Below are 12,332 nucleotides of genomic sequence, written 5' to 3'. Positions count from 1 at the left end.
GATTCAAAAAGACAGCCGCGTCCTCAGGTGCCAGCCCCTTTCCACGCGCGCGAGCCCACTACCTCTGCGCTTCTCTTCTGCAGCTTCTCTGGCTCTCAGTGTGCTTTTCTTTCCTTCTAGTTGTAGAATTTACAGTCAGCCAGGCTTCCTGTGGTTCTGAATAATGTCCGTATTGTTTTTCTGAGGTATTAATCAATTGTTGTGAGCGGCATCAATTTCCTGGTGTTTATCTCTGCCGCCATCTTAGTTTCTCCCTCACAGTTATAATTTATGTTTTTCTTGTGATGAGAACTTTTAAGTCCTACTCTCTTAGCAACTTTCAAATGTACAATAGTGTATTGTTAATCATAGTCACCATCCTGTACATTAGATTCCTAGAACTTAATTTATAACTGAAAGTTTTGACTTTCTTCATCCATTTACTCCTCTTCACAACTGACATTATTTCATTTAAAATTTAACCAGCATGTCTCAAGAGCCTTCTAGAAGTATCACAGATAATTTTAATTGGATGCTCAATGCATGTGCCAAACACTGAGCTATCTCATTTGATCCTAAAATAACCCTGTGGAAAAAGAAATTACTATCTTCATTTCATAGATGGGGAAACTGAGACTCAGAGGGTTAAAGATATTTGCTCATTCTGGTAAAGAAAGGAAAAAGTATTTGAATTCAGGTTCATTCTAAAACTTGGGCATTATGTAAAATATTTTCATTTAGTAATGAATGACTTGCTCATTAAGAAAAAAAGAGAGCAATCAAGGATAACAGAGTGAGCACTCATGTCTCCACTCCCCAACTCAAGAATAAAATCACAAAGGCATGTAGGCTCCTCTATTCATTTCACTCCTCCCTGCCCAGAGGTGACCATCAACCTGAATTTGGTGCTTATCATCCATCCCAAGCACTCCTCTGCATTTTACTACTTCTCTTACATGATCCACTCTTTTTCACAGGATTACTATCAAACAGAGGTGAAAACAATGACATGTCATAGTTCTCAGACACTGACACGCCTTTGCAGCACTGCGGACCCACCTGTATGTCCTCCCAGGAGAAGTTTTCTCCCTCTGAGAGCCTCCCTCAGGACTGAACCTTTGAGTAAAAGCAGCTGACGAGTTGCTAAGAGAAGTTAAGCACATTCCTCCCTCGGTTTCAAGAAACAAAGTTCACGCCTTTTCAACAAGTCCGAAGAAACTTAGGGCTGTTAATGGACTCTAATCGGGAAGAAAACCAAACTGGAGAAAATATATTTCACCAGTGCCTCAAACCTCGGAGGGCGGCCGGAGGACACATGCAAACAAAACTACGTGAACAAGCTCACTATCAATTCATTTTCGAACCAGGAGGTTTGAGCAGTAGGGGCTTTTGATGGCCCCGACGTTGTCTCATTCTTTCTCTGCCACTCAGTCTACTAGGCGCTTTTCTTTTTTCCTTCTAATGCTCTAACACCGATGATATTGTTTGAGATCAGCCTGGGACTGGAGACAAAAATGTAGATGCAGTTATAGAAGCATAAACAGTTGAAGCATGAAACTAATACAATGAAGAGAAGTAATAGGAAATTCCCAGAGGCTAGTTTAAAAATTTAAAAAAAGGCAGTGCTGAAACAGAATCTTGACTGCTGGGGAAATGAGCTGGAAGGATGGTGGCTGGAGGGAATGTAATAACTATTCAGAGCAACATTGGCTGGGACTCGGGTTAGCGTAGGAGGCACACCTTTCCTCGGAGGCACTGGGCCAGAGCAAGGAGAGGGCAGCCGCTTCGCTGTGACATTCCTCGTGTTTTCCCCCATCATCCCTGTGGTGTGGCCAGAAGGAATTTCTAGGACCTGGTTCCAAGTCTGAGATCAGATTTGGAACAGAATTCTTGCCACCTTTTGAGATGCCAGAGCCCAGCTGGAAACCCTGAGCCACCGTGAAGCGCCACCTTCTGCTGTCTCTGAGTGATGTCCTCAGTGCCGCCCGAGGCTGCCGGCCAAGGCTGTCCACAGAGGCAGGAGGCATCCTGGCAGGGGCTGGGATGAGGACGTCTAGGAAAGTGCAGGGCAGAGCACACCATTCTTCCTTCTGATGGACTCAGAAAAATAAGGCAGAACAGATATCAGCCAGTGGTTCCTTTGCATCCTGGGCAAACGCCTAGGATGTGAGACCATCGGGCAAAATGTACCCTACAAGCATCTGTGGAATGATGAGCAACATGGGGAGGAGGCAGAGGAAGTAAAGCAGAGGAAGTTCCTGTGGTTTTTCGTGCTGATTCCAGAAGTTACTGGCAGAACATTGAGACCAGAGTAACAGGTAAGTAAATAAGCCTCCCCATCCGGCCTCCCCCATCAGACACCCTCCTACATGAGTTCCTGCAGGAGCTCAGTGCCTTTGGCATCTAAGCTATTTCTTTCCATTAGGCTGTGCTGAGACCTTACTGTTATTTCTACCTCGAAAGTAACAAGGAGTCGCAAGAGCAGATCTTGAGGAAGAGAATTACCTTTCAGGGATCTGTCTCTGATAAGGTCACTGCAAGGTTTGCCAGCACGAGGACGGGGCTGCTTCTCCTACCCAGGGTGTTAGGACAAGAAAAAGGCCTCGTTTTCCTTACTGTAACCTTCTATAAGCTAGGGAACTGGTAATTCAACCCCAAGATTGTTAGCTCTTCTGATTCAAACAGCCCCACTGCTCACCACCTACCCAAAGTACCATTCCCAAGGGGCCTGCCCTCCACACTCTTCCTGGGAGCATCAGCACTGCCGGTGCCACTCATCACAGACTGCTAGCCTGCTGATCAGCTTCTCGTGTGTCTGTCTTATCTCCAAATTAAATTGCAAGCTCCCTTTGAATGCAAGAATCATACTTGCATACTTCCCACTATAACGATGCCCTGTCAGCATCCCTAAGAAGAGGGGAAGACCTACTGTATATCTCCCGTAGACATAAGACTGAAACATCCAAGCTGTCCCTGCTAAAGAAAAATAGAGCCTAGTTGGTTTGGCTCAGTGGATAGCAGTGGTCGGCAAACTGCGGCTCGCGAGCCACGTGCGGCTCTTTGGCCCCTTGAGTATGGCTCTTCCACAAAATACCACGTGCGGGTGGGCACGTACAGTGCAATTGAAACTTCGTGGCCCTTTCACAAAGTTGGTATTTTTGTGGAAGAGCCACACTCAAGGAGTCAAAGAGCCGCATGTGGCTCCCGAGCTGCGGAACTGCCCTCATGTGGCTCGCGAGCTGCGGTTTGCCAACCACTGGGATAGAGTGTTGACCTGTGGACTGAAGGGTCCTGGGTTTGATTCTGGTCAAGGGCACATGCCGGGGTTCTGAGCTCAATCCCCAGTAGAGGGCATGCAGGAAGCCGCTGATCAATGATTCTCCCTCATCATCGATGTTTCTATCTCTCCCTTCCTCTCTGAAATCAATAAAAATATTTTTTTTATAAAAGGAAAAATAGAGACAGTGGGGTCAGAGTTCACACAGAGCTGGTTGGACAAACCTGCTGGTTACTTCTCTAGGATTCCTGGGCTCAGCACAGCCAGAGGACAAATTCCCATGTGCCAAGTTCCTCTGATGGCCCATGAGGCAAAGAGTCCCAGTTCAGGGATGCACCCTTAATTCTAGAGTCTTTCCACTCAATGAAGTCAGGTTTCTTGCTCATAATTAAGTAACAGAGGAAATTCAGGTTAAAATAAGCATATTGAATTAAGTGTGTACACAAGTATATTTCCCTCCGTGTAAAGTGACATGGCTCCTTATGACCCTTACACTTCTTTCCTGGAATCTCCACTGCACTTGGATCTTGGCATAGAAGACAACTCTACAGGATCTTTTCCTTTAATGAAAAAAATAAATAAATAACCTTTGCACATCAACTAAAAATTTCCCAAAGCTTAGAACCTGATTATGCCTAAACCCCATGAATTATTCATGCTACCCCAAGTGAATGAGATCAGATTTAATTATGATCTGAGGGGGCATTTTCTTTAGAATTAAATGGAAAATATCCTCATTTGTCTACTGAGCTGTGTTACAAACAGGTTATCATGGGCTTTTCACAGAACAGCGTATGCTGAGAAACAAAAGCGGATTCACTGGATCAACGTAAGGGAAATAAATATGAAACCAGAGAACCTTTCCCATATCCACATCAAGCCTGTTTCTATTAAACCCAGGCGAGAATGATACCAGTACCAACACATGCAAAACCTCATAAATTAGCTGCACCCAATTATTAGGAAGGCAGCCTTAGGTCATAAAAACGATTTTGTGAAATTGATCTTAAATGAAAAATGTGTAATTACACTTAAAGCAGTTACAGGCTGCTAGTCAGTGAAAAATTTATATTTCCTGTGGAGTTGTACCACATTCTGTGCATATAAAATTAGCTGGACTGGTAGAATTTATATTACAGTCAGAAGTAGTTCAAGAGACAAAAGCACTTTTCAATATGATCTCACAATCTGGCTAGCTATGCACCCAATGTTCATGTTTTAATTTTATTGCCTTTGGCCAAAAGCCACGTGTTCAGAATTCTACATAAGAGCTTCACAATACTTTTTAAAGCCTTGAATGCGTGTGTTTTCTGTAAGAGCTGTAAGACTTCGTTTTGAGTAAAAGCAAAAATAACCTAGGGGGAAAGGATGCATATGGATGAAAACGCATGGCATTCATCCTTGATTCATCCCTTACTTCATCATCCACATCCCATTCATCAACCTCTGTAGGTTCCAGCTCCAAATTTACCACAAAACCATACACTCCTGCCGAAACCGGTTTGGCTCAGTGGATAGAGCGTCGGCCTGCGGACTGAAGGGTCCCGGGTTCGATTCCGGTCAAGGGCATGTACCTGGGTTGCGGGCACTTCCCCAGTGGGGGATGTGCAGGAGGCAGCTGATCGATGTTTCTCTCTCATCGATGTTTCTAACTCGCTCTCTCCCTTCCTCTCTGTAAAAAATCAATAAAATATATTTAAAAAAAAAAAAAAAAAACCATACACTCCTTTCCATCTCCAATGCCAACAGCCCGGTCCGAGCCACCATGGTACCAACTTTTGGTGGGGGGGCAGGGGGGGAGGGAGGACGGAGGGAGACTTAAATTATTTTTATTATGATGGTGTTTAAATATGTACAAGCATAAAACTATACACAAATTCTTTGTTTATTTATAGTCCTAAAATTATAAACCAAAATGCACTTCCAAACTAAATAAACCTGCTCAACTAATAAAGTTCAAAACAACATTTTTTGTCACAATTTGCAACTTGCAACATGAATATGCTATTGACTACTTTGATGCACTTTGTTTTATTTTTTGTTGAATGTATTGGGGTGACATTGGTTGATAAAACCATACATGTTTCAGGTGTACAGCTCAATAACACATCATCTACATACTGTGCCGTGCGTGCACCGCTCAAAGTCAGGTCTATCTGCCCTCATTTATCCCCACTTTGCCCTCTTCAACCTCCTCCCACCCCCCTTTCCCTCTGGCAATCACCATACTGTTGTCTGTGCCTATAGATGATGTTTGTTTATTTGTTTATTTTTTACTTAATCCCTTCTTGACTGGCCATTTTCCAATCCATTTTCCCCAAAATAGACTGAGAGATCCTTGTAATCTGATCATATCCCTGCTCTACCTCAGACTTTTCAAAGGCTTTCCATCGCCCTTAAAATAAAACCCAAACTGCTCTGTGGCCTTCTAGGCCTTACTTGATCTGGCCTCTGGACCCCTGCTCAATTTTGTCTCTTTCCAGTGTTGCCCTCCCTCACGTGGACCATCACACTGGGCTTTCCATTCCTAAAGCTGTTCTATCTCCAGGGCTCTGTGCTATTTTTCTTTTGAAATGCTCGTCACCTGACTCATGACAGCTCAGTAGCCCACTTATTTTCTGTAGAATAATCATATTATTAATTTGTTTACTATTATGGTCTAGTTTAGCCTTCACTGAGTATGAAAGTATTAAGTGAAATAACATATTTAAGAAATTGTAAGTTCATGAAACACTTGCATAAATAAGCAAATAGCTTAAGGGAAGTTCGGAATTTAGCTTACAATTATCTGTCAAAATAGAACTAGCCCCATTCGGGGCTTCAATTTCTACTTTTCAATTGTACTACAAATTACAATGTGTTAGCAATTTTTTTGTTTACCTCCTTAAAGACACTACTAAAGAAGAAATTTATGCTACTAAAAAGCACATGCACTTTTGGGGTTTATCTTGTTTGGGATTCTCTGTGCTTCCCGAACTTGTGTGCTTTTTTCCTTCACCAAGTTGGGGAATTTTTCAGTAATTATTTTTTCAAATAGATTCTCAATCTCTTGTTCCTTTCTCATTTGGCACCCCTATGATGTTGATGTTGTTATGCTTGATGTTGTCCCAGCCATCCCTTAAACTACCCTCATTTTTTTAAAATTCTTTTTTCTTTTTGCTTCTGTGATTGGGTGTTTTCTACTACCTTGTCTTCCAAATAGCAGATTCAATCCTCTGCTTCATCTAATTTACTGTTGATTCCTTCAAGTGTATTCTTCATGTATAGTATTGTTCATTTCTGACTTGTTCTTTTATGGTTTCTGTCCTTTTTTAAGCTGTTGAAATTCTCACTAAGTTCTTTGAGCATCCTTATAACCATTTTTTTGAACCCTGTATCTGGTAGATTGCTTGCCTACATTTCATTGAATTCTTTTTCTGGAGATTTCTCCTGTTGTCTTATTTGGGGCTTGTTTCTTTGTCTCTCCATTTTGGCTGCCTCTCTGAGTTTGTTTCTGTGTTTCCCAGTCTTGGTTGGGTGGTGTACGTAGAGCTCGGGAAGTATGTCTCAGTGCTGCGGCTGATGCAATGGTGTGAGCACACTCCACCATAACATGCTTCCTCGACACACCAGGAAGTAGCAACGCCCACCTGAACGAACTCCTAGAGCCAAGTGCACAGTACCCCAGCCTTTCAGCCATTGGTCGCCTGTAGCAACGTGTCTCCCTCTGATTTGTCCCCTCATGCTATATATACCCCTGTAGTTCCACAATAAAATGGATCTGTGTCACTGAATCTGGTCTCCGGAGTCGTGCATGCAGACGCCCTAGCATGTTGGGGCTCCATCGTCCTCACCCGAGGGACCCCCTGCTTCAGGGTGGCCTTATATAGGTGACTAGCAGGGCCTAGTGGCACAGTCTCTGATCACCTAAGCCAGGTTTTCAGGATTATCTATTGTGTAGGTTATGTTTTCCCTCCAGCTGTAGCTGAGCCTTGATAGCTATTAGCACATCCATGAGTGGGGCTGACCCTCAGACTGACTAGCTATAAGGATTGGCCATAACCACAATGCACAAGCTGCTGTGCGGGAGCTAACCCCATGAGGCAGACTTGCCCCAGCAGGGCTAGGTGCCTGCTGAGACCTGTCTTGGGTGTACCACTGTGGAGTTAATTGGGTCATGCTCTATTGTGGTCTGAAGCCAGCTACAGGGTGTGTTGTTTCTGGGGCTTCTTAGGAGGGAATCTGGTTCCAGTCAATGTCAGAAATTGCCTATGATTGGTCTTGGATTACTGGTTAGGAGCTACAAAACAATCCATAATTGGTAGCTGCCTGTGCCAGCCCTGGGTACATATGGAAGAGGCCAAGTTGTGCACTGAAGTCGGTTACCACCAGTATCAGGTCTGGGGCAGGTCAACAAAAGGCCCAGTGCACCCCAAGACCCACCACTGCCAGCCTGCTGCCCATTTAGATCAGCCACTGAAAGACCCTCAGCAGTACACGAATTGTGTGAAGAAGGTTCTCAGGGAGTCACCAGGTAAGGGCAAGCAGTATTCTCCAGTCTATTACAGATTCAAACTTAGCTCCAGTACTGGGTCTGAGGCCACTCAGCAAATGTCTCAAGGTAACTGAGGCAGCCACCAACTGCCTGTGGGCCTGCAGAGCTTTTTGGTGGGGCAGGGTCTCGGGGAGTTGTCAGGGTAGAGCTAGTAGAGTTCACCATGCCAATGCAGATTAAGATTTGGCCACATGGAGGGAGGGCACAGCTGGAAAATAGCCCTCGCCCTAAAACCACACAACTCAGTCTCTCCCTGTGTATCTGCCACCTCTCAAGCTTGTCCAGAATTCCTCAAGAGTTTCCAGAAAGACTGCAATGCAAGCACAGGCTGGCCATGGGCAGAACCTAGAGCCTGTGCACTACCTGGGTAGGACAGGGCTTCTAGGAGTCATCAGGGTGGAGCTAGGCAGCTCCCCAGGATAATGCTGGTGGGGAGGGGGGGTGGGGGAGGAGGGCTTGGCCCAGGAAACACCACATGTATGGGTGGTACAGGAGACTCAACACAGGGACTTAGGTGGCTGTTCCTTTAACCATCTCCCTGAAGCCTCACAACTCTGTCTCTCCCTGTATGACTCCGGCACCTTCCAAGGTACTGTCCCTCTGCTAGAGCCCAAGGTGAGTGCCTCTGCAAGCGGGATTTTGTGTACTGTCTTTTTAAGGACACCCGGGTTTCCAGTAGCCTTTCATCTTACCCAGGCAGATGAAATCCTTGTTAACTTTCACAGCCAGATGTTATTTGGCCTCCTCTTCCTGGCACTGGCACTCTGGGCTGGGGAGGCCAGTGTGGGACGACTTGCTTCTCACAGGGGACTCTGCAGCTCAGATATCCCTCTGGATTCTCAACACCACACATGGGTGTGGATGGGGCCAGCAGTTTCGCATCTTCACCTCTCCTACCAATCTTGATGTGGCTTTTTCCATTTATCCTTAATCATAAGACTTCTACTCAGCTAGTCTTCAGTTGGTTATCCAGTTTGACTGTTCAATAATTTAGTTGTAATTTTGATGTGGTCATGAAAGGAGGTAAGTGTAGCTTTCACCTGTTCTCCCACCCATCTTGGTCTCTTCGCTCAGGTTCCCAAACTTTTCAACATACCACACTCTACACAAAACATTTAATGACCAAAGTTCCAGAACACTCAGTATTCTGCTGCTTTCCAAAATGACTATAAACTTGAGAAACAAATGGTACACCACCAAGTAAAGATGTCTGCTTCATGCAGACCAGAATAAGATTATGTCCTCGCCAGCAAATTAATTTGCAGTTTTTTCCTTCCTTCTGGCAGTTGTTCTTCCTTCATGCTACCCAATTCTTAATATAGGCACTTCTTCCTGCCACCCTCATAGTTCAGCTCTTCACAGCCTACTTACTTGGGTCCTTGTCTAATTTCTTTGGCACACAGAAAATTCTTGGTGAAGTTAACTGCTCTCCAAACCTACTGTGCAACTTGTCAGCAGGACCAAGTGCATTATGTATGTTCAGTACATACAAGTATTCAATACAAGTTGTGTTTTTCCTTAATTGTGTTGGATCATATGCTTTCCACTCCCAAATAAGGTTAAACTTTGGATATATTCAGCATTCTGTGAATTGCAATTCCTTGTTACCAGGTACTTTCACTTCCTATCCTATCCAATATCATATTTACTATGTATGCTCTTACATCTGGGTAATACATATATCTACATGCCAATGTGTCTACAGAATCATTTGATCTGCCTTGAGGCTATGCAAGGTCACAATGTGCCTCTGAATTATTCAAAATTAAAGCCAATTCAGTATTGCATAACTTACTGTCTAATTAATAAAACAAACAGAAAACCCAAATGGTTAATTTGAGCTTTCTCCATTAGATATATTGGGTATATGTGGGTATATTGAAACATTAAATTATAAAACTAAATATTAAAAAATTAAGTATAACTTTAGAATTAAGTCTATTCTGATCAATTTCACTAAAATAAATTTATCTCATATAATACATACTAACCCAATGTTGGAGTAAACAGAACATTTCTCTCTCAACTATACCCAATAGTAATGCATGGTACTAGTCAGTTAAACAAAAAGTATCATGCAAGTAGATGCACAGTAAATATTTACTGAAAGATCGTTACAGCTATCCTATAATGTCCTGTGGGTTATAGTATCTGGATCATAAACTATCTTTCAAGTGTACCTCTCATCTACCCTTCTTGACTGTATCTTCTGGAGATAAGGAACCACTGCCTCCTAATTCCTGATATCCCTCTCAACCACCTCTGCCCTCTTTACCTTCAACATTGCCTTGAATACAGTGCCCTCATTCCAGGCAAGTGGAGGCCCAAGGGACTGAGGTTTGGGCCAGGTGAGGGAACCTGGGAGCCTGGCCAAGGGAGGTCTATCACTGAACAGTGGACACAGACAACAGTATGGTGGTGACCAGGGGAGAAGGGACTTGGGGGAGAATATATGGTGAGTGGGCGGTGAACATACAACACGATATACAGATGCTGTATTATAGAATTGTACACCTGAAACTTATATAGTGCTATTAACCAATGTCACCCCAATAAATTTAATAAAAAGTAAAAACTGGCAGTTATAAAATAAGTCCTGAAAATATAATGTACAGCACAGGAAATATAGTCAGTACTACCCTAATAACTATATATGGTGACTAGCCTTATTATGGTGATTACTGTATAAGGTATATAGATGTCTAATTACTATGTTGTATACCTGAAACCAATATAATATTGTATATCAACTATAATTTAAAAATAAATTTTAAAAAAGAGGAAGGGAGGACAAAACTTGAGATACATTTTTTGCTTTATATATTTAGTGACAAAGAATAATGGATGAATCATACACTAGCATAGTTTGGTTGGTGAAAAACATGAACATGATCATAGTTCCTTTGCCAGGTTTTTCTGAGCTAAGTAGAAAGTGAAAATCTCAGACATCATTTGCATATGAGTCTCCTGATGGACATCCTGGGTAGAATCCAGTGTAAGAACATGATTGAAAGTGGTATGGCCCTTTGGGCAATTCCTTTTAAGGGAATATCCTCTGCCTGGTGGGAACAGGAGTCAGCACCAGCAATGCTGTACCAACTATTCAAATTAGGGCCTTCTAATAAGGACCTCAGGTTTATGAGCTTAGAATGGTTCTCCAGATGCCAAGCATTGCCACTGGCAACCTTGTACACTATCCTATACTGGCACCTTCAACAGAGCTCATAGTTATTTCATATACAACAGCAGGGATTCAGGATTCCCAGCCCTTGGTATAACCACATTATTGTCCATAATAAACTTGGGCATTTCTTCAGCTTCTAAATCATTTCCTGTAAGCCAGAGAGTGAAAAGTTATTGAGAAGGGAGATGTACCTGACATTTCTTTTATACAGGATATAGTGATGCTGGCTTATTGCTTAAGTCATTAATTCCCCATCTTTTTCCAATGAGACTTTCATTTCATTAAAGGTAATAATAGTTGACAACCCCTTATGCGCTGAGTTATTATTGCTCTATTTTTTTCATGGCATGTAAAAATAAAATATACACACTGCCATAGATCATCAACTCAAAACAAGCTGCTCAAGAATTTTATTATCTAATGGAATATTCTGTAGGGAGCTGTATCTCCCTTCTTGGGCAGTCTGATACGCTTCAAGTGTCCAGAAGAGGAGAATTAGCAGCCTGTTGTTCCAAAGTTCATCTCCGTTACTACTGTTTGAAATAAATAGAGTGCTGGTGCAATTGGACTCATAAAGTTCCTCCAAGTCAGAGGGGAGAAAACATCTTTTCTCTGAGACCCTGCTGGATTCTGTTAGAGCAGTCAACTGAGGACTTCACACTAACAAAGAATAAATAATTTTTTTAGAGTAGTGTGACCAGGAGGGGAGAAACTACTTACTGTTAGATATTGGTGGTGGCTGCAATTTCAGAGTAGTTATTTATGGTGATAGCTTTTCAAAGCCACCCTATTTGTACAATATACAAAGAAAAGCTATCACCATAAATAATTACTCTGAAATTGCAGCCGCCACCAACATCTAAAATTTCCCAAGGCTCATACTAGATAAAAAGAATAATATAGGGAAGGAGAAACTAAGATGGCGGCAGAGATAAACACCGGGAAGTTGATGCCGCTCACAACAATTGATTAATACCTCAGAAAAACAATACGGACATCATCCAGAACCACAGGAAGCCTGGCTGACTGTAAATTCTACAACTAGAAGGAAAGAAAAGCACACTGAGAGCCAGAGAAGCGACAGAAGAGAAGCGCAGAGGTAGGGGGCTCGCGCGCGTGGAAAGGGGCTGGCACCTGAGGACGCGGCTGTCATTTTGAATCCAGAGGGCGTCACAAGCTCCTGATGGCTCTGATCTCCGGTTCCGGGAAGTCTCTGGGGACCCAGGACTCATATGGGGAGAAACTGGACTGTCTGGCAGCGGGCGATCTTGAGGGCAGCTTTCCCTCAGAGATGCTTGCAGCCGTTACCGGGACACTGAGACGCGCGTCTCCTTAGGGCAGGGCTGAGGCTCCGCCAT

This window comes from Myotis davidii, unplaced genomic scaffold (assembly GCF_000327345.1).
Source record: "Myotis davidii unplaced genomic scaffold, ASM32734v1 scaffold6, whole genome shotgun sequence".
In the NCBI taxonomy this organism is placed as follows: Eukaryota; Metazoa; Chordata; class Mammalia; order Chiroptera; family Vespertilionidae; genus Myotis; species Myotis davidii.
This window is presented reverse-complemented; position numbering follows the sequence as displayed.